Source organism: Corvus kubaryi, unplaced genomic scaffold (assembly GCF_017639235.1).
Source record: "Corvus kubaryi isolate FWS band 111438036 unplaced genomic scaffold, C.kubaryi_AGA036_p1.0 37357, whole genome shotgun sequence".
NCBI lineage: Eukaryota > Metazoa > Chordata > Aves > Passeriformes > Corvidae > Corvus > Corvus kubaryi.
Window position 1 is genome coordinate 10,208,501 of NW_024581117.1, and position 24,095 is coordinate 10,232,595.

The window sequence follows — 24,095 nt, forward strand, 5'->3', positions numbered from 1 at the left end:
TCCATTCTGTGATAGCTGATGTCTGATGCTTGTCTTTGAACTCTGTTTCTAAGAAGAATGGGGTGGGCTAAAGATCTCTGTATCTCTGACTCCTTTTGATTAATCTCATTTCACTGTGGCCAGCTCTGTGTCAGTGTCAGATAGCCACTGCCTGCTGCAGGCAGCCCCACCTCCAGGTTTCTCCCTCCTGTGCCATTTGCAGCAAGTGACCCTGCTTCTCCTCCCTCGCTCTGTGTACATTTGGTGTTATTTTCCTCTCCTGCAGATCTGCAGAGCAGCACACTCCTTTACTCAGCCGAGCTCCCACCAGGCTCTGAGGAGCGCCCAGTCTGACTGGTGCCCGTGGCTCTGCTCTCACAGAACAAACTGCAGGATCGGTCCAGCTGGGAGAACCCACCCACGCTCCTCCAGGGAGCCCTAGGAATGGGGGAGAAGTGTGGGCTGGGGGTCTGTAAAGGGATGATTAATTCTGGTGCATCTCGGGAGGCATAAAGAGCTGCTGGCTTCATCTTCAGGAATGGACCACAGGGACTAGGACACACCAGAATTTTGTTTATTTCCACACTGATGACAATTTTAAAACTCTGTCTTTAATGCTGCCTGTGAAGTGCTGTCCTCTTGAAAGAGTATGCTCTTACTGGAATAAATCACACTTTCTCTTCCCCTCTGTCAGCTATTAATAGTGGTAAATTTTAATTGCATATGTAAATAAAAACACTGTGTACTCATTAGTTTAAATATGTTTTTCATTAGGCAAATGAAATGCTTATTGTATATGATGCAAAGCTAAAAGAAGAATGTTAACAGCATTGAGCAGTTTGGGAAGTATAGTGACTTGAATTTTTAAAGTTACTTTATAGGATAAAAATAAACCATGTTTTAAGGGATTATTATGGGCAAATTTTGCACTACAGGCATCTTGTTTCTGGAAATGGAAAAAAACTCCAAAGTTAAGTGACAGAAGTATGGGCATGGTGTCAAGGCCAATACCTAGAACTTCTACTAAAAGGGAGACATAGCACATAAACTTGTATTGCTATTTATAGCATTGGCTATTTTAGAGATGGTAACTACAAGGCGGGCAGCATTTTTCAGTTTCTATTTAGAAAAATCCTGACATGTCTCACATTTTGATATCTTGGAACATATTGGTCCCAAATTACATCACTTCTTCATCGTTAATTTTCAAACTCTTGGAACACCACACTCCAAATACACTTTTTGCTATTTTTAGGGGCTATGCAATTATAGTCAAGAAGATATAATTTTTCAGTTCAGTAATCCATATTTTCAAGCTTGGAGTATATTTATCTACCTACGAGCTCATAATTTGTTTCCTTTCTATCAACAAAATACCCTGAATTTCATAACCAATTTACTTCTAAACCATCTTTTCTAGCTCCTTCCACTGTTCTGCTCACTGTGAAATGAGAGAAACCTTATCACAGAGACATTTAGTTAATTAGTATAATTTTATACAAAAAAAATGGCCTCTAAACACTCCAGTATTAGTGAAAGGATGCTCTGAAGGTGTGACTTCCTAAAGTTATGGCTCAGAACAGTTTAACGATCTCCCTTAATATCCAAACATGTGTTTCATGATTATTATGAGAATATAAAATCCCTCTCCCTGCAAAACTCAGAGCACCAAATACACTTTCGTCTCAATTGCTTGAGTAAGAGAGCCAAGATAAAAACCATTTTTATTTTACAAATATAAGCTTGAATATCCTTGTCTCATCCATGCTTCCTCAGTTCAAATTCTATCAAACTTTTATACTGGAGCTCAGTAAAATATTTATATGCAAGATGTAGTGAACGAAATGCAAGGGCTGGCTAGAGGGCAGTCTCTTGGAATTAACACACAGCAGTCTAAAAAGGAGTGATAAGTTAGTCCTCTAGATCCTTCACGTGCCAGACTAAATTGTAGCTAGCAGTACACATTGGCAAGAGAATAAAGGTGACAGAGATTCCATTTTGTACAAAAAGTTACTGCACTTGACATGGTTGAAAACATATTAGTAGATTTTAAGACCAAAAAGGGAGTGTATGATATCAAACTGGACTTGCTATATAAGAGAGGCCAGAGGTTTTCACCTGCCAGTGCCCTAAACAAGTTTATCAATTCTGGCTGAGCTAGAGCAAAGTTTTGATGATGATATTCAGCTTGGCCATGGCGGAAAAGCCATGGACCAAATAATCTCTTTTGAATCTTCTTGCAGAAAATGTTTAAAAGCTCTCATAATTTAAAAAAGAATGCTCTGTATTTGATTTTTTCATTTGTCTGGATCAATCTTTTAGTCATTGCATCATGTATTATTTTATCCTACCACTGGACCATCTGAGGAGAATGGAGATAATAAAGTTGAGGGGGAAAAGATAGAGGTTTTGTCAAACAAAACAGTTTGAGTTTTGCTTTAAGAGATTTAAGGAGGCTGTGATTTAATACATGATGATATCTCATAATATATAATAGGTCCTGACCTTCATTATTCTTACTGTTCAGAACAGAAGTTCTCCTTGATCTATAATCTATATAGTGTTTTTCCAAAGTTGTAAATATTCACAGAAAGTGGTTATCTTTTACAAATGATTGCACTGATCTCCAGATGATTCCTTTGATATTCACCCTGCCTCAGATCCTCTGAATGATTTCTCATGAGGTTCCCCTCCCTCTCACCACTGAATTTCTCTGGGTAGGAGAAGATGTACTTCAGAGGTGTATTTAATAATGTACGTGGATATCTTCACACATTGACACAACCCACTGCAGCTTTTAACAGCTCCTTCTTCAGGTTCCTCAAGAAGCTTATGGCAGAGGTGAGAAATCTGAGGCTATGTAACACTTCAGTCCGTAGTAAGCTCTCAAATATTTAAATTGTAGATACATCTAGACTGAGTGTTTTTAATGGTAAAGAGTAACGATATGTAGGTAGATGAGGAAACGTAATTTCTGTAGAACTCATCCAAAACTAGCTTATCACATTTTATCCACATTCAAATGTCTTATCTGAAACTTGGCTCAGCAGGAAGTGGTAACATGTCAAGGATCCAATTAACATTATCTCACTCCCCTGGTTTTTTTCTTCACTTTCTCTGCCTTATGGGAGCTGCTTCCAGTTCTGTTGTTATTCACAGTGAAATTGATTGATTTCTGGCAAAGTTCTGATTTGCTGATATCTCAAATACTACTGGAACCTCTGAATTTGTATGAAATATGAACCTCCCCACAGGGGAAAATCCACTCATGAGTGTGCCATCAGAATTCTGTATGGTTACTTCTTTGTTCTGTCTGGATTACTTTGTGCAAACTGTGAAACCTTCTAAACCCAAACTTTATGGAATGGCCCATTTTGTACAGTGTACAACATCAAAAGGAAAGTGAGTTTGAAGTATAGTCAGCTTGCCAAAATCAAATTTAAAAAGAGGAAACTGGAGTGCTCTGTAATAGGGAGAGTTAGAAGCATAATTCTAAACTGTATTTGACACTAAGGAATACAAATAGGAGGGGTGAAAAAGGTCCATGATGAATACATATGCATATTAAAATAATTATTGTTTATAAAAAAAAGGAGAAATTATCAACCGTAATACATTGAACAGTGGAATTTTACCTGACTTCTTCCAACAGCAACCATAATACCCTTGTAAGGCAGCACCAGAAAGGAATGTCTGTAAAGGGGCTCTTAGGTAACCAACGCTACACGTAAACACTACACGATTTTTAAAAATTACTTGCCTTTCAGCAGAAACCGTAGCAAGACTCTGCTTTGGATTTTGTTTTATCTTTTCCAAGATTCCCAGGTACAATATAAGAATCTCATGAGTGTGCTGAGCTGGAAATCTTTTTACCTTTGTTGTTCTAGAAAATTTGCCAGCCTCCATCTCCTCTTCAAGTGATTATCTGCCATGCAGCTGTTAATATAAATTCCAAGTCATTCACCAATATAGAGAACTGTGGGAGGTAAACCAGGAAAAGAGAGAAACTTTCTGTCTCCAAACTGTTCCCTCAATGCAACCCAAGACAAATAACTAAAGATACAATATGATTTAGGATCTGGTTTTTTATGTAGTTAAAAACAGTATCTTGCCACTATATTTGTTCTACTGACTTACATCAGTTTTGACTTACTATTTATCTATATCTAGCAATATGTGTAGTTCAAGTCCCAATATACTCAATTGATTCACTGTGAAGCATTTATTTACCATCTATGTGTAACTAAGGAGCATGAAAATCAGAATAGTGAATTAAATTGAAGTTGGTAGCATCTACTGTGGAGGCTAACCATAAGAAAAGAGAAAATAATCCAGCAAGTCCATCGTGGATCAGTTTTCACTCACTCCCTTGGGCTTCTCCCCACTTTTAATAGATAGTAGGGTTTACCATGCAAAGAAGTATGGAAAACAGGATTCCCCAGGGAGAGGAGCAACATCTTTTTGAGATTAATATCTGTAATGTCTTGGGAACTACTGTTGCCTTGGAGGAAGGCTATCCATACAAACATAAATCATGCCCTCCCAGGTGAGTCTGGCAATCTGTCTAGCCCAATATATACACAGTCACTAGGGATGTGAATAGAAATCTATATGTGTGAAAATATGAACAAGAAATTACTAAGCAACTTGTGCAGTGTGCACAGGGATGTGATGTCAGTGTCGAAAGATTACTTGAGCCCCCTTCTGGGATGAGCTCAGATGTGTGCAAGCCTTGATTTAAAGCACATGGAAAATGGCATGCGGATTCTTATAATGAATTTTTGAAGAAATGCTCTGGGCTGTGCCTAAGTGGGAGTGACTGCTTCAAACCTAGCTCAGATCATTAACTCATGAGCACAGCATGATAATGTGCTTCAGCTGGGGATGCCTTTGGAAATGAAGGTAAGTGATGGAGATGTACATGTGAGCAGCATGTTATCTCCATGTCAGCATATTGAGCTGCAAGCTCTGAGGTAAAGCAAAGGGCTACAGTTTGCAGAATGGCTGTTCAAATACTGAAATTCCTAGCTGTTAAAAGCAGATTAAGTACCCTCTTAAGGTATGCAGTTTTAGGTACTAAGTCAAATACTTACTGATTCAGCCAGAGAACTCTATTTAAAAAGACAATTTCCAAGCAAATTGCTACAAAAACAAACTTCCCTGCCTGGTTAGCAATACAATTCCTCACACTCAGACTTGGACACAGCAAAATTCTTAAGCAGCTATTAATGCCTATACCCTGTCATTAATTTTTAGTATTTGGTGATGCTTTGACTCCTGTGAGACCCGTTATTTAAGTTAAAAATGTTCTTAAACACTTGGTTACTAAAGTTCTGCTCCAAAAACTATGGACCTTAAGTGGGACACCTTGTAGATCGTTTTGAGGGATGTGAAGCTACAAATACCACACTAAGTGACAGCCAGGCATTTTTATTTTGAGAGTCCCCAGCACAATACTCCCAAAGAATGCCTTCTTCGGAAAGTATTCTGGCAGGTTTTTAATTCCTTTTGAATTTTATGATCTTGAAGCATATGTCTGAATGGATACATTTTGAACAGGGAGGGGCATATAGCCCAAATCTGAGAAGTGTTCTACCGAATCTGTGCCCAAAGTTTTAATGAATCATGAATATATCTCTTCCCACTGTAATACTTCATTTTTTAAAGAGGTTGCAAAATCACATAGAAGAGGAACTTCCTCACAAGGCTCACATATATTGGACATTCATAATTAAACTTAGAGAGCAAAAAAATCTTTGCAGTGTAGATACCAGGCATCTGTTGATGGTATTGTCCCATTATTTTGGGATTTGAGAACTGCAGAAGTAAACGGAGCAAGGGGGAAGGAAAAGAGAAAGTAAATCCATACTTCAATGATCCCAGCCATCACTTGGGATTTTTGACAACTAGTCATTCATTTACTGCATCTCTTATGTCTAGTAAGTATAAATGCTTTCCTTGGTATTATGCAAATGTAATTTCACAGATAACAAAAGATTATACCTGTGTATTTGTCTAAAATTGACTGTTTTCATTGAAGATACAAACTAGGTTTTTACTGAGCATTTTGCCTTTCAGCACCAGGCTCCAGCTGGACTCTAACAGTTGGTTCTTTTTGTAACTGACTCCAGCTACTTTTGAAAGCACACTCTGCTTTCTGCTCACTGTACAAAAACCTCAGCACATTTCTGCAAGGAATCAAAGGTACAGCTTTTTCTCCTCAGGTTCAGAGTGTAATTCATAGTTTTAAGATGTGTCCTCTCCAGACAGAAGCAGTGAATGTACAAAATTGTTTCATTTCCAGACGTACACCTCAGGTTGACAATCCTTCTCTCTCTTTCTCCTCCATTTCTCTACCACTCCCATCACCCAAGAAACAAAGACGTATGGCAGGCAGACATTATGACTATCTTTGTGAACATCTGTTACAGGCCAATTTCAATGCTATTGCCACTTCCTTTCTCACTCTCTATGTATGAGCTGGTATTAATATCTCCAAGGAAAGTAAATGCATGAATCAATGTGTCTGAATAAAAAAGGCTGAACGAATGAAGCATATGTATAAAAAAAGCATGTGTTATGTTTGTACATTCAGGTTCTGTGTTGAGCATCACATGTGGTGACGGGCACATTGTGGAGGCCACATCCAGCTTGTCCAGGAAAGGCAGAGCAGACAGAGGCAGAGTCAGGGAGACACACCCTTGCTGCGAGTTGCCACAGCCTTCCTTGAAAATAAGGTGTGGGCAGTTTCTGGGGCTGTGATGCTTGTTTGTTCTGCTGCCACACAGAGGAAAGGACTGGCAAACAGCCCTCCCATCAAGCCAGAGGAGCAGAGGAGAAGAAGGACAGAGCATTAGAGGGCATCAAGAACCAAGGCCTAAAGACATGGTGGCTGCTTGTGAGGTTAGTACCCACAGTAAGAAGTTGCTTCCAAAGTGAGACGTCTTCAGAAAATACAGCATGTCCATTCTGTGAAGAAAAACAGGGAGAAGGGGAGGTATTTTTAGAAACTGTTTCTGAAAATTGCTGCTGAATAGGTGTAGTGTATATTAAAGCTGCCTTTCCAGCTGTTCCCATTTGACTTGTCCTCGCAGAAGCGATGTTTGTCCCAGTGCTGCTGAGAGAGGGCGGGCACTCACTCACTCACTCACTCACTCACTCACTCACCTGCCGGCTGCCATGGGGTCAGTTTGTTCAGAGCCGCTTTCAGCCCCACATTTCCTTGAGCATGCCTTGAGCACCCACTGAGGAGACAGTGCTTGTACTCTCTATCCCTGCCAGCCCACTTCAACCCCTTGTCAGTAAGGCAGCCTGCTGCTAGTCAGTGAGTAATGGCCACAGCCAGTGCCACACTGACACTGTCCCCAGCCCCAGTGGCTCTCCCTCCTCCACTCATCCATCTTACCTGTAATTCAAGATGTGTCGCAGCCAGCCACCTCCAGCTATCCTGTCCTAGCAGGCACAGTCTGTTAGAACAATTTTAGCAAAACAATAAGAGGAGATAGAAACCAGTAGCTGGCTTATAAGGGAGAAGGGCAATTTGGCTGGAATGTGTGAGGGTGATAGATACCTTTTTGTAGTGTTCAAATTGATACCTTTCAAGATACAGTGTAGCTGTGGCTGAAAACTCCACTCATTCCGCCAGGCTGTGGAAGAACTGTGTGATTGTCCTGTCCTATGCTGAGGGTGAACAGTGCATGGCCCAGGAACTGGGTCTACTTCATGCTATATAATGTTCTGAAGACTGGTGTTACTGCTATTTTGCTTTATGTGATACCAATAGGTATTTTTGCAACAGAAAAATATATACAGGAAGCTCTCCAAGGTCAGTATAACAGTCCAAATACCCAGATGCTATTTCCCTGTGAAATACAAGGTTGAGCAGCCAAACATCTCTTAGTCATGTAAATTATGAAAATTCTGAGAACTGCAGTGCAGACAAAAAAATCTACGGCTGCTGAATCATTTTCTCTGGTTCAGAAATGACCACATCTTACCCTTTTGTTCCAGATTTTATTTGCATTGCATGATTGTGTTTCTTCCTGTCAGATATAGGGATGAAGCTAACATCTTTGCTTTAGGATATTGTTCTTTTATTATCAAAAAAGCATTCAGCAGACTTGCAGAGATTCTTTTCAGAAATGGAGAAAATAATACAAAACCAGTATTGAGCTATTCCTTTTATGCTGTCTGCAGTTAAAGTGATTATTAAACCACAGGACAAGTTTAAGGGTAATCCAGATGAATATTGTTTTCATCAAAGCAATAGTAAAGTCATCTGCTTTTTCCTTGTTGCCTTAGGACGGACATTAGTAAAGGCATACCAAGTGAAATTGGGAATTATTTTGCTCCACTTCCTTTAAAGTTCGATTTTTATCAGTTACTGCTCATAGTTATCTGATCTAAGAAAAACTACTTCCTTTTTGAAAAATGCCATGGATAGGTATTTTGTCCCACTTTCACTGGGGAACTTAGAAACGTGCTGTCTTTATGGTGAAAAATCCCACAAGATGACAATGAACTCCTTTTTCTGGAACAATAAATAAATAAGGGCTATGCAGAAATCAAGCAGGAGTGATATGAAAGAGGTGAATGTAGAAGAGATATGAGAATAGGAGCACATGTTAATGCTACAGACTTGAGTCTCATCTAAGAAATAGGGGCAAATGCTTGTCTTTTGTGGATAAAGTCAAATGACAACAGACAAAGTAATAAAGGAAAATATAGGACACAACATTCCACAAAACAATTTATAGTATCAGGACTGCTCATGTCAGGACAAAGTAAGTGGAAAATGCACCTAAATTAGAATAATTAGGGTTAATAGGCCCTTTACATTATCATGAATAATTATTTAATTCACAGGTCAAAATCAGTCTCTTTGGGTTCCTCTGATATTTTTTTTATTTAATAGAGTGTAAGAGGGTAATAGCTGAAATAAATGGCACTGCATCTAGAGGAGGTTTGTTGTCCCTATAAACTCAATCATTAAAGTTCTACTTCATTCACTGTTTCCTCAGTTTGATCATCCCAGCTGCTTCCCTAGAGACACAACATTCTTATTTTTTTTCTGTTTTTTTTCTGTTAATCCTCCTTGCTCTTACATGGTTTCTTGCAGTGATGCTGTCAGCAAGATGATGTCTAGTCTCAATTAGAAATTCAATCAATATCCACATAATGAGGGTTCTAGCAAAACCATGTCACTTAGTTCAAAGACATGGATATATTACTGTAGCAATTCAGGATTCAAGTAATTTAGGGCACCTCAGTGAAAAAAAGATAAAATAAAGCTGAAGGGCTTAGAGGTAGTTAATTGTTACTATGGCAACTTCCTAAATAAGCTTTAGATTCTATCATTTTTCAGTTTATTTGGAGGCAGAACAGAATCATTAAAGATGAAACTTATTTAAAGCTCAGAACACTTCTGGGATCTTATAGTTTCCTGCTGTTCCTTATAGAGTTACTTGAAGTTTGTCCATCTCAACTTTGAACTGTGTAAAAGAGCAAGACGCAGCCTGCATAGATTAAAAATGACATTACATAAGAATCTAATTTTAATAACTTTGGCAATAGTATTTTTACATTTTTATGTCCTAGTAGAACTCTTTTAAAAGTATTGTGTGGGAAAGAAGTGATTCTCAATAAAGAATGCTCTCACCTGTCTATAAAATGAAGTGATTAAATCTGATTTTCAACAGCGGGCTCTGACTGTGAGTGCTCCTTTGTCACCTGGCAATATGGAGTGCTGTCCCCTGGAACCCTTCCTTCCACAAAAACCCTGTGTGTGGCATAGTGGGGCTACATTTTAGCCTGGTCCTTAACCAGTGCTGTAGCAAATCTCATAATTAGGATCCAGAGGAAGGCTGCCGTATCAAAATCTTGCCATGCTGACTGTGTCCATTTGTGTTCTCAATATGAATGAATGTATTTGGCCTCTGTGGGGCTGCATCACTGGGCAGATCTAAAGAGCCTCCTACAGGCAGTAAGGGTGACAGCAAAGAGGAGAGACAACAGAGCTGGGAAACCCTCAGTCACTGCACGTTAATTAGGTGAAGATCCATATCAGCCTAAAATTTTTGCATTATCTCAGCAGCTGCAACTCACTTCTTTAACCACTCCATAGTGCATGATTAACCAGCAGAGGCCATGAAATAAAATCGTGTCTCAGCAGGAGACACCCCCTGGCTTCTCACAGAAGTAAATTCATACCTCAGACCAGTTTTCACTCTTCTGTAGGCTGGAAATCTCTGGAGTCACTGAGTCATAACTGCAAAGCTGTCAGGGAATGATGCCTTAGGTGTGAAGATACTTAGGAGACACCCTTAGAGGTGAAGGTATAAGCAGTGTAGACTAAAGCAATGTGTTCTTCTCAAAAAAAAAAGCAGGACAAGTCACCTGGCTGTGAGCTCAGTGCTCCAAGGCTGAGCAGCAGCTGCTTTGGAGGCATCTTTAAACCAGCCTCAAAGAGATTAACTGAGCAGCATGGGGAAACTTGAGGTGTGCAGGTTTCACTCAAAAGCAGGTAGATGAGGGCTAGAAGAGTGGCAGACTGTTTTGTCCATAGCCAGGAGTCCATATGACATTGTCATAAGATAATTCCCTTTCCCACCACCTGCAAAACTGTCTTTCTGTCACAAGTAAAGGTCCTGGATATGGGGAGTCACCCAGCCCAGGAAACATCTGGCTGTGTTTGACAGGCCCAGAGTGACTCTAAACTTTCTCCACAGTCTGTGTGGGGGAAACGGGCTTTGCCACGCCATGGTCCATTCCATCCTAGGGATTAAACTGCAAAAGACATCAGGGACAATTATCCTCTTTCTCCCCCTATATCTTGAATTATGGAACAGAGAAGTGTTGAAAAATGTCTCTTCATTCGTTTTCCAAATTAAATTGTTCTGTTTACCTAAAAAGAGAAAAAAGCCTTTGTTTTGAAATATAAGTTGAACATCAAAGTTTCACTATATAAACCAGTCATAACGGATATAAGTTCAAATTCAGACTAGTTCCAGGTTATTTTGTCAGGCTTAATTCTGTTGGTCTTTCTCCCTGCTTTTTTCCTCAGTTAACTCCTCCAGACTGTTTTTTTATTTAGAGCAGTAAAAATGCTCTTTCAAATTTCACATGATTAAAAAGAAATGTGCATCCAGCTGCAAGAGAAAATGTTTTTCTCTCCCATCTGAAAAGGCTGTACCATGGGCAGAAATTCTGCATTGCCTATTACTTGCACTGCTCCTTTTCAATGGAAATTCAGAGTTATAATTCAGGGAACTATAGTCAGGAGTAACTTGGCTTAATTTATAAGAAGAGGAAAAAATACCTGCTGAGGAAAAAACAAAGGAGAATACAGTCTGATCCCAAACAGCCTGAGCATTATTTATTGCATTTTCTTTTCTTTGCTGTTATACAACCACAGCACCCAGCTCTTCGTTGTGCTGCAAGGGAAGTATTTTCAAGGTTAGCACAGAAGTAATCAACCACTCAATGGTGGTATGAATATTCATATCAAGACACATTATGAGAAAGTAGGTAGAGGCAAATATGCAATTTAAATATAGACTACAGCAGGAAATGGGACATGAAACAGTAATTAAATAGTGAAAATTACATGTTATTTACATAGGTAAATACACTGTAGGGGTTATGCATGTGATCTTTTCTATTAGCATTTGTTTGTTTGTGATTTAACCCTGATTTTAAAAGGGAGGCTTTTAAAGCATGAAAATGGGAATAAAGGAACACTTACTTTGAACTAGAAAATCTGCATTGCTTGAAGGATTACCAGTTTGGGCTGTCAGCCAGGTTTCTCCTGTACTGCAGAAGGTAGTGGTGTCAATTTTCTAAAGCACAGGTTTTCTCCACAGCCCTGCTTATGCAGTTAATTCCTATTTGAGCCACTGGAAGCCTGTAGGTGATGGCAACAAATGCCTGAGCTCCTACTGCCCGGGTTAGATGGAAATCATACAGCACTACTGAATTTCTGGGGGGAAGAACCTCTGGAAGGGAACAAAAGCATTTGTTTTCCTTCTTCAGGGAGCACCTTGTTTCCTGCTTTTCCTTTCAGAAACAGAAATATGGCTGTAGTCTATTTGGATCAACACAAGCACACAAGCCTTCACAACCATCATACCAAAGGCACTAGTACTAAGTTTTACTTCTACTCTGAACTACCTCATCTTGCTGGATTCCTCACCTATGTCTGCTCTTTTTTCCTGCTCCTTTAGCCAAGAGGAAGGTGAAAGGAAAGGCTTGACTAATGTATCTCCAGCAGCATTCTTGCCTTACCATGACCAGCTGCCATGAACGCAGAGTTCAGTGATAGTCTGGGATTCCCAGAGAGAATGAATACTAGGGAATTAGTGAGAGTAAGAGGGATGGAAATAGATATCCTTCTTGAAAAGGCTCATTTCTTCGCTAGCCTTTTGCCTCTGGTTGCTTTTGCTTGGGTATGACTTGAGTCTGCAAGCAAGAAAAAAACTTCAGAGTCCACATTTATTTTTTGGTGCATACATGCAGTGGGTACCTGGGACTATTATGCTACATGGCCATGTATATTCCTGTGATTCTGGGTGAGTCTCTGCTGAACAGGGTCATAAGTCAAGTGAGGGAAGGGTCTGCCTCTGCTTCTTGGTGTAGGCTGATCTTTGATGTTGCAGATTTGCTGTCTTCTTATTCTTTGCTTTTCTTTCCCTAGGATTTTACAGCTTTTCATGTCAGTGTTTTCCTCTTGAATCCTTGAGCTTTAAGTAACCCCATCTCAGCAAATACTGTTGAGCCTATTGTTTTGCTTTTCTTAGCCTGCGTGCCTTTAGCTCATAGGTTTTCTCACACCTTAACAGCATTTTTCTCTAAAATTCTGCCATGGTGGCAATTGTGTAAAAGCAGGCTGGGGCGTGAAGACAGCCAATTCCTCAGCCACAGGGCACAAAGGGTTGTATCTTCAACCCAGTTCACATCAGCTGCCCCAAAGACAAAAGGAACTGCAGAACAAAGCTCAAAGGAAAATTTGCATGACAAGTACATGGCACTGCAGTGCAGTAACATTTTCAGGAAATTCCTGCGTGCAGGCTCCTGAGCTGGCACTTAGCAAATGCCCAGAACCTGGCCTGAGAGGACACTGCCCTCCTGCATCTCCTGTGCTTCTAAATATAGAGAAAGGACTGGGTGGTTTCCCAACAGGCAAGTGTCTCAGAATTGGTGTTCTGGGCAAATTCCAAGCTGGTCAGTCCCACTATATTTTTGAAGTTCACCTAAAATATGGGCTACTGTGTTTTTTAAATCTAATTATGTCTTCAGTTTAGAAATCATGATAATGCAACCTTTCTCCTTGGTTATCTTTCATTTCCAGTTTGCTTTTCATCAACAGACAAGTGCTTGTGGATATGAGGAAAAACCCTGAAAACTCTTCCTATCTTTTATGCATGCTTCAGTGCACAAGCGCTCTGCGTGACAGCGTGTATCTGTCCTCTGTAGAGTGCCTGTGTATATTTGATTTGCCACTTCCCCTTGTGGAGGTGGCAGCACATTGGTCCTTATTCTTTATAGGAAGTTTATTACTTTTTGTGAAGTGTCTCGAGACTTTGTGGACTAAAAGAATTTTGTGTTGAGATAAAGATAATTTATTATTCATCACTCCCAATACATTTGTTCATACGTTCTGAAGCTGGGAACAGTGTGTGATAAGAGACAGCTGCAAGCTTTCTCTTTAGGACTCTTCCTGAAAGCATGCAAATTATTTTTCAGATCTGAAAAGAGGTGATGGGCCCAAGCAAACATTTTCTTTTTCCCCAGCTGTATCAGTTGGGTCAATGAAAGCTGTTATTTCTCCCCACAAAACATAGCACAGGGAGATCCCCAATCTGTTGATAAAAATCACATTGTAGCTAACAGAACAAGCACACAAAAAAGGATGTAAAAATGTCATAAAAATCACCTAGTCTCAGATTTGAATCTTTTGTATGAGGAAAGCATCCTGCAAACAGAGGTATCCCTTATCCCTGTGTGCCTAGCTTCTCCAAGTAAAATTGCTTAAGGCAGTAAGAGGCAATTTAGCTCAAGAAATAAAAGCAAAACCAGCCTTGCTGCAGAAACCAGACATTTTGTGAAACCAAATGGAGCAGAGTGAAGAGTGGATGTCCGTGACTGAAACAACCGTGACAAGACAATCTCACCGTATGTCAGATGGATAAAATAACAACTGACTCCACTGTGGAAATTCAATTGAAACTCACTCATATCAGGCCTATGGGCTTTCTCAGAGAGTGGAAATTAAGACTGTAGTAACTCTTTGCCACCTGTTCAAATGCATCCCAGTTCTCCATTTTTCCTCATTAAAAGGTGACAGGGAGGATTAAACATCTCCTAACGTCTGGATCCAGTTTGAAATTGTTGAGTATTTCACAGGAAGCAATTTTTAGGAGGATAAAGCCTCTTAACTTGGACTGAAATCATTTGAGCACCTGTGACATTTCAGACTGAAAGGACAGAGTTCCACAGAGCAAGCCACTTCTCTTGCAGTCACTGCAGTCACTTCTAGAGACTTTGATACGAAAGTATTTTATTCCACTGTATTTTTTTGGCAGTTAAGAGGAGCCTCCATGGAAGGAGAAAGCTAATTTTCCTTTTTCCTGATAACAGTTTAGTAGTCAGTTCCATTTTGGGATGAATTCCAAAGGATTGTTGTCCTCCCTTTCATACTATTCAGGATAGGGAAGTGTTACTGTGGTCATCTGAAGGAGCTTATATTTATATTAAGGATAACTACAAATTTCAACAGTGGTTTACCTCTGAAACCCACAGGTGACTTTTTAAATTACAGACATAAGACAAAAGAGATCCTGTTCTGTACCTTGCTGTGCTCAGTAGTGCACAGTACTTTGGTGGAGTCCATTTTCAATGAATGACTCAGGGAGAAACAAAACCTGAAATGTTCACGTGAAGAAGACACTGCTAAATTTCAAGTTCTGCTCAGCTGAGGAGCAGATGCTGTCATAGGCATGGAATCCATATGGAATGTTCCTCAAATAGCAGCTATAAAACCTTTTCAGAGTAAACAGGCATCAAATCAAATGTCTAGAGTCAACTAATGGAGCCAGTGGAGACAACTCCACTAAAAATTCACAAATTGTAAATACCAGGCCACCAGCTTCACCTTCAAGCATCCACATACTTTACAAAAAACATCCTCTTTAGTCCTTCCCTGACTCAAATCTATCTCTTTTCCTCTGTGTTAACCCTAAGAGATTTGTACAGAACAGATCATAGCAGAGGGTCTCATCTCAGGTGAGGAATTTAAGTAGCACTGTACTTAATTATTTCTTACATAATTTTCTTTGACTTAAGATATTCCTTTTTTTTCTTTTCTGTTTTTTAGCTCTCAAGAGTGATCAGCTATTTTTTAAGGTATTAACTAGTTTATTTCTAACTAGCTTAGAGTCCCTATTTGCAAGACATTCTCACACGGTAGACATTCTGGCATAAAATCTTAAAATCATCCATGGTTTGAGGAACAGATTTTGCCATTTCTCTGCCTGCTGCCCAAGATAGGAGCAGTGACTGTCTACAACTCCTGAATGCTGCTTCAAATGATTAATTTATGCCTTACACTCCAAAACACACAAAATATCATGATGAACTTTTGCAAACAGAAAAACAATATCTCCAGGTATTTGTGTTCAAGATTTGATTTATATAAATGACATTTTGCATGTAAATATGCAGCCACTCGTTTCAGTGCCTGCCAAGAGGCATTTCAGCTAAACACAATGATGCTCCTCTTAATCTAAAATGTCATGTTCTCATATGCACCTACTGCAAAGGTTATCACACACATCTGAAAGTAAACAAATCATTTGGCAAATAATTGAGCCTCACCAAATTTCTGTCTTTTCGTCCTGGTTAAAATAACTTCTCTCAAGGAATATGAATCCCCAGACAAGCATCCATCAATTCTGAGCACCTGACTTAAGATGATATGAAAATACTAATTGCCTTCCATTCACCCCAAGTAGAGCTGAGTCCCAGCTGCAGGGGGATTGAATGGATGTGCTCAGGGAATACCAAGCCTTGGGCTAATGTCCTGCAGGCAGTCCTGTCTGTAAAGCTTCCTTGGAGTTTTATAAATAACCAAGGGCCCCACTTTCTGTCTTTCCCAAATCTGGACATGCATTCAGAGCCCTGCATGAGTAGATCATTTATAACGTGAGATTGGGCTGGCTCAGCATGTGTTGAGATCTGTACTTCTTCAGAAAACAAGAAGCAGCAAACATCACAGAGCATCTCTTATTTTCTCCTTCTGGAGTTCAAAAGGCTTTCAGGCTTCTGATCTACAACTAGAAGATCTGATCTGCTACTTCAATACATATTTACTGAGTATCTCTGATGTGTCTATTGTCCGCTCTACAGCTACCTCAGCACGGCTTTTCAGGCCCTGGGATGTTCCCTCAGTACTGAGGCTGCAGCAGAAGTACCTCAGGCATTCCTGGTGATCCTGCCTATATCTACCTATATGTTTGGCATGTTAGAGATAGTTCTGGGGAGAGTATGAAACCCAGCCTCTGAAGGAGAAATTTGAGTCATGGTGATTACATGAGCCTCACCCTCCCGCTGCAGGGCACTACAGTCACTGCCTCTGTTGCTGGGCAAACTTCATTCCTGTCTTGCCATGGAAAAATTCTCCAAATTTCAGTTAGCTTTTTCACCTTTTCCCCCCACCCCCGCATTCTTTTTAAGTAATCAAAGTCTGAGTTATTGATCCCCTCTCAAGCAAAACAACCCTGCACTCTGCGTTTTGTCACAGGTGTAGTTAAGCTGCTGCCATGGAACTGCTCCCTACAGCGTGACATTGCCTGCAGCTCGGAAGTCACCTTTGTTTCCTCTCCTAGATCACTGAATGGGAAGCCACAGTGAGGCCTGACTCATTTTATTCTCTCTCATGTCAAATACGGTATGTATACATCTCGTTTTGTGATGTCAAATTTAAAACAAAACTCACAGCTTTCCATTTACATGCCCAAATTTTCAGCTGAAAGGTCTCAGAAAAGATTTCTTTTTCCTTTACACAAACATGCTGTACACAATAAGGCAAAGAAAAAAGGACTGGAGTCTGTCTGATGAAATTTAATTTTTTTTTCTCTTTTAAACGTAGCAGGAAGGAAAGACTAAAATGCAGGTCTTGTTTCTTTTCTTTTCACTTTCATGCATGTTGAACATTTTATTAAAAAACAATAACAACAAAGAAGACAGAAAGGAAACATAAAGAGGAAATGTTCTTTCATTTTCAATCACAACAAAATTGATGGTATATTTCACTGCAAGTGCTAAATTCCTCCTGCTTCAGACTGAAGGAATTTTTTTCCAAACTCAAATGGCACATGTATATCTACCTACCATAAATTAGGGGAGCCTATAGAGGTTGCTATTGTTCAAATGGTGTTATTTTTCCAATGAGATGGTTTTGCATCACTCTTCTGCTGTCCTTCAGCCCTATCTGTGAGCTAAGTACCAAGTTTATTTTCCCTCAGATGTTTCTCACTAAGGCAAGCTCCCAGTGTTAGGAGAGGCAGCCTGAGTAACAACTAAAGGAAAACAGCCTTCAGGTTTTAGTATACAGGAACATAAGCTATAGTCTAATTGCTTAAAAGGCTGAAGGTTTGCTCTTGAGCATGGATCCAAACCTCACACAAACACAAGGCCCACATATATGTCCAGCAAAATTCCCAGAAGGTTCTGTGCCCTGCATTGAGGGGAGGTTGCACAGAGGTAGGAGAAGAAGGGTGGGAGCTTGCAAACTATCAGCTATTTTAGCCTGAAGAGTTGCCCCGTATCTAACCTACTCTTACAAGGGATGCTAGTGAGGGTGTCAGGTCTCACAGGTGGTGGACCCTCCCAGGAGCAGCAGGAGTCCTTTGGCTGAAATGAACTTCCTTCTTTCTCCTGTGAATATCAGCAGAGACATTTGAGAATGAGGGAAGCACAGCTGTGGGATGTGGACACAGTTTCTTGGGACAGGAAAGGCGAGGAGGGATGGTCTACAACAGAAGATGGGTCAAATGTTAAGGCAGCAGAAGAATCTTATCTACAGAATTGAGAAGTCTGTAGTCATCTGAGTTCTGTGCCTGTACCTGGAGGTTAGAGTCAGTCTCCAGGCCTGAAGCAGGAAAGGTAGAGTTCTAAGTACACGTCTCTGTCCTGTACTTGTAAGATAAGGCTGCCCTTTTCATGGGATGCCAAATTATTGCTCCTTGAGCAAGAGCCAACATCCCAGGAAGAGCTCAGCCTGAGCCAAATGGCCACTTGTGCTTGTTACTTACTCTGTGGTGGTAACCTCTGGCTTAAAACCACATTTGTGGCACTTAACTGTAGAAGAGATGATGGGCTAAATTGCTTCCTGAGTGGCACTCACAGATAAATATTTGAACTGATCAAACAAAAAACAAGACTCTGAAGCAACAGCAAAACCAGCAATTAGTTAAAATTTGCCATTGAAAACGTAATTTTTTTTGAGGGAGAAAATAGTTCAGCTACAACATTTTGCTAAAAGCCAAAAGACACCATATGAGCTATTTTCCAGGATTCATTAAAGGGAAAGAAGATAAAACAGAGAAGACCATAGAACTGGCATTGCATTCATTTCAGCCCTGAGTCTGTGGTGTTGGTTTGGTTCCAGATGCCACCAGGACAGCGATAGAACTTCAGCCTCCTGACTGCATGGTGTGAAAGAGCTGGTGAGGAGCTGTGGTGCTACACAGACACCAAAGTCCCACCTGGAGGGACCCCCTCATTAGTTTCAGCTTCATACCATGGTACCCACCCTACCTTAAGAACTGGGAACAAGGAGCAAGACTGCACTTGCAGGACATTTTGATCACCACCACTAACAAAGCAGGGATGTCCTTTTCTGTAGAAAGAGCTGTGTTAAGAGAAACATAGAGGTCTGGACAACCATAAAAAACCCCCAAAATGCTCTCTGCTGTATACAGACAGCCTCTCGGGATGTGATTGTATCCTGTAAGCCCACTCATCTTTTAAGCTCCCAGTGCAATTAGAATTAGAACTAACTTTTTCACAGCTGTTATTAAGATTACTCATGTGAAACTGCCATTCTGTTGCTAAAATCCACATGTTTTGTTTTATCCAATTTCAGGTGGGCCATGTGCTTATGAGGCTGGGCCCCAGACTGGATTTTAAGCGCAGGTCCTTTAAATCACTGCCTCATGCCGGCTCTTCCAAGCTAGTGCTTTCCAGTTCTTTTCCTGGGTTTATAACTTCCCCAAAATTTTCCAGGGGAGATTCAGATTACCTGTCATTAGGCTGCGTTCTTTTTAAGGATCTCTGCATGTCTGTCCACATCCTCTAAGGGAATATAAATGCAAATCCACTGCCTGGAAATGCCTTCCAACACCCAAGACCTCGGAATTAAACTTTTGCAATACTCAATCACATTGCATCAAGTAATAAGTACAGAAAACCTTTTCAGAAGTGAAACATTCTCAGAATCATTTAGTAAGTCAAGCTACCTTTTATTTTAACAGCATAGTTAGTGTTTTTCACATAATGTTTAGGTGTGAAATCATTACCATGAATAATTCAGCTATGGTTTTCTATCTTTTTGTTTCCTATTCACACTCTCCATGAACAAAGAAAACTGGTGAGCAGAGTGCTGCAAGAACAGTAGATTCATGAGTTGAAAAAATAAAATATATATGCTGAAGCCTTTCTAAGAGTGATTTATTATTCTTGAAGTACAATATAATTGTAGCGTTTGTTGATTCCAACTTTGTTATTATACTTTCTTTGACCTATTTGTTAAAAACTGCTTGCATAGAATGTGTTTCTTGTACAAAGCAAATCTGCGGAACGGAAAACAGCCCTGCTGACATTATTATGATAGGGCAAAGAAAATAATGTAAAATGAATTTACTAAGAGATGAGGGAGTATCAGAATTATCACTGCATCCATTTAACTCCCAGTTTAAGTCAACGTGCTTTATTCTTCCACCAGATTCCTGCCTCATTCCCTGCTCTTGACCTTCTTTCTCGTGACCTACACTCACTCTGTAGCTAGCTATTTAATTTTTTTTTACATCTTTCTCATTCATTGGGTGACCTCAGTGCCTTATTTGCTGCACCACTCTGACTCTCTGTGGATGAAAAATTTACTAATGCCCTCAGAGTCAATTGTTTGTGGTTGGTTGAGTTTTTTGTTGGTTGTTTTTCTTTTTTTTACTATGGAATCTGAGTAACTCTGATGTGTCTATTGTCTCTGATGTGTCTTTTTTATACTTATGGAATCACTTAACATAAACTGATGTCTTTATTTTCACACCACCTCCATGAGATAAGTCTGCTTTTATTTTACATATAGGGAATTGAAGGTTAGGATAAAGGTGCAATACTAAAAGATGCAAAGATTGTTTCTATCCAATTTCTAAGACATAGATCAGCCATTTGGCTCCTTTTCAAGTAACCATTTTCCAAAACAGAACTGGATATCCCTTACACAAAGAATGGAATGCACTTTGAGAAGGGCCTCCGGTAAGTACTGCTTTTCATTCGTTGCCCAACGATCCCCATGAGGGGTTAGTTTTGGCAGAGTTAAAATGCTGTTCTCCTGAGCAGACTGTATCCTTTTAAACCATAAGACCTCTTCAGCTCTTTGTCTCACTATAAACACTTAATGCTTTTTGGCACAAATGCAACACTAATGATAGAGGTGCCATTACACCCCTCAGACCAGAATCCACAGCTCATACCAACAAAGTACAAGTAGGCAACTAAACATTCTCTCATGAAAGCACATACCAATACAGGTCAGAAACTGAGGTGGTTTTAAGTATGTTGTCCAGTGGAAACAGCTCTCCTATTCCTTAATAGGTCACAATATTTTAAGTTTACTTGTCAAACTATAGGGATATTAAATTTCCCAATTAGGCAAGTTTAAGATATTTGTGTTACAGATTAACCTATGAGCTTTCTCCCCAGAATCTTCTTGATAAATGACAGAAGAATTTTTCTTGGTATAAGTAAAGCTTATGCAAAATATGATGCTGAAATGTGGCAAAGCCAGAAGCTACTGATAACAGGTTCCCACAACTGACAGTGTTATGAAACTAGCACTGCTGGGTTTGGAGGTTCAATTAAATCAATAACCTACAGTTAGGATAAAGTGGCCTTGGCATTTGTAATGTCCTATATTTTTTGTAGTATTGACTATTCCATCCATCTTTGAAATATGTTTTGAAGAAATGATACGATTTGAAAACCAACTGATTTGATCAAATGGGCCAATCCCTATATGAGTCAGTCTGCAGGGAATGTGATCTTTTTTCCATGTATTTTTGTCTTTAGGAAACATTAACATTTAACTATGTTTCTGTGAACATAGAAATTAAACCTTTCTCATTATTTCATGTTGATTTTTAGAAAAGCTACAGCTGGGCTTTTCCTTTCATAACTGATTATCAGCTAATTTTTGGCTCAATAGTCAGAAAAAAAACCTCCATTATTTATTTAGCTAATTTAATTGAGTTGCACTAAAGATGCCTTTGAAAAGAACTGTGAAGCCAGTATTACACTAATGTACTTGGTGGAAATTAATTAATTCTAATTTGGGGGTTAATTAATGGGAGTAACTTTATTAGGGGAAGGGGACATTCAGGTGTAGATTAAAGAAAAAAAAATTTGAAACCCTGATAAAATCAAATTAGATTAAAATCAAATGGGCCACAGGGTGGCTAAACACGTGGGAGCATGGCATCAGCTGTGTTTAGAGCAACTATTTTCTTCTTTTAAATAGGAAAAGAAGGAAAATTAGTAAGCCAACCTTGGTTATAATTTTGTAGGGGTTTATGGTAACTGTTGCCCTTAAAACTTTCAAGGCTTAGGGTCCATCCAGAGCCATCACTTACCCAGCTGGCAGGGAGGGCAGGTTTATTAATTTACTTTGCATTTCACAGCGGCTTTGCTGGGCACAGCACAAGTGTGTTGGATTCTATTCACCTGCATGAACAACAAATGAAGGGCTTTAACTGTTGGGTTATGATTGTGCTGGGAAGGAATACTTCTGGTCTATTTTTAACAGCTTTGTGGTAGAGAAAGAGATGTCTTCTTTTCAAGGCTGTTCAAAATAGAGAGACCTTAAAAATGTACTTCACTTTGTCAGCTCACGGTGCTCATGAAAACAGAAATGAGACAGGGAAGAAAAGGAAGGTCAAACTTGCATAAACACACTGTTGCATATGTTGACTGCCAGGAGAAAGAGCGGCGTGCAGCTGAACTGAATGCATTATGCAGAGCAGACAGAAGATGTTACTCTGGCAAAGTCAAATTTCTCTTTTATGCAAGCTCCCATGTGATAGAGCTTAGAACTACTATTTCCTTTTAGTAATGTAGGAAGCATAAACTAAAATGGATTTTTATGAATCTGGCAGGATGTTTTTAAGGACAAAGGGAAAATGAGCTTTTGAATGTCTTTGTTTTAAAGTTCATCTTACATATTTTTCTGTTTATGTCAGCAAAAAGCTAAATTTCCTAGCACCATCCTTCTAATAAAGCTCTATTTCTTTTCAGGAACCCCACTTGCTGCCGCAGAGAAGAAGCTGAAGCTGACCACCACCAGAAGCTGACCTCCTTATCTTGAATTTCATATGTAATGAGTAGCTAAATCTAACACCAAATGACTTTAGGAAGAAAATTCAAAGGCAAGCCATTTCCTTTGAAAAAGCCATTTGAAACCTTTGGGGAACAGATATGGAAACATAATTTAAAACTCATTTTCCCCCTCAAGTGATTGGGATTCATTTCCATAAATCCAGTGTTTACTATGCACAGGGCATCTCTTCCTCTCTCACCACAAGCCCTGGACACTTTGGACTACTCTTTCGTTCTGTGCTTCCTGTAGAAGTGCTCCCTCATTCTGCTTGTGTAATTCAGGTTTGTTTTTATCTGCAAGAAAATGCCTCTTCAGTTACTGAGACTGCGCCTGCTGTAGCTGTGGAGAAGTGCCTGGCCTCAGTTGTGCCGCAGTGAAGCAGCACCGCAGTCCCACCTCAAGCCATGCCAGGGACGTGCGATCCCAGCTTTGCTCGTGGGCACCTCCACTGATGACACTCAAGGACTGGGGAGAAGCTGTGCTGTCTGGCACTATCTCTATTGGAAAGCACCGTTTGCATTTGTAATGCAAAGCAGACATGATTTCAGAACCTGATCTCTCTGACAACAAAGGCTGTAGAAGATTAGAAATACTTAGATTTGCAGTTCATTAAAAAATGTATTTCCCTCTGTAAAAGGAATTGGTTTTCTTAACTCATTTGCCTTGCTTTTCTCTTGAATGTGTATTTCCGTTTGTGCCTTCAGTGTATTCTGGTACTTTTATGAACTGTGGATGGGTTTTTTTCCACCAATTAGTTCCTCTGGGACTATTTTATTAAAGTCTTTTTGGCATTTAAAATATGTAGATGATATCATTAATCCGATTAAAGCATAGATAAAGTTAATAATACGAAAAGTGAAAAAGCAGTGCAAGGTACAATTACTAATGTAATTATTTTCATTATCAATACAATTATATTTTTCAGTTGTTGCTTGCTTAACCTTTTTATTTTTTCTCCATTTCTTTCATTAGCTCTAATCTACCACTGTGAGAGGCAGTCCTCTGCTTCTTCAAGCAGTATGAAGGTAGAAGTGGACAGAACTATTAGCAGAGGGATACAAGCCTTTTATCTCTCTCTGTCTGGCTGAACTCCAGTGAAGTCAGCTCAGCCAGCAGAACGGTTCATTATCCTAGGGGGATGAGCAATCGGGGTTTCAGTTTATTTTCCAGTCCAGAATGGTTTTATTGAAAAATCTTGACAATCTATAGGCTTGTAGGTAATATCAAGGAAAAGAGCCATAAAATACCATTTAATCCCTGGAAGTGACCCAGGAATGACTTTAAAGGCCCTCTCTATTCTGTTTCACTGCCAGGCTACCACCAGTGACATTTTATCAGTACAACAGAGCAGCTCTTGCACCTGGGCATGATGGGCACCAAAATAAGTCAATGCTGTAAGAACTGCAAAGTGATAATGGTGAAAATAATGATGAGGAAGTGATTTAAGACAGGAATTCAGAGTGAAGAG

At 39.7% G+C, this 24,095-nt stretch overlaps 1 long non-coding RNA gene across 1 annotated transcript in view; it reads left to right on the forward strand.

Moving 5' to 3' along the window:
• Positions 1–24,095, forward strand: part of LOC121667066 — a 34,443-nt gene that overhangs the window by 9,182 nt on the left and 1,166 nt on the right. Inside the window, exon 3 of the long non-coding RNA XR_006016901.1 lies at positions 266–24,095. This is a non-coding gene — a long non-coding RNA (uncharacterized LOC121667066). The remainder of the gene's footprint in view (positions 1–265) is intronic.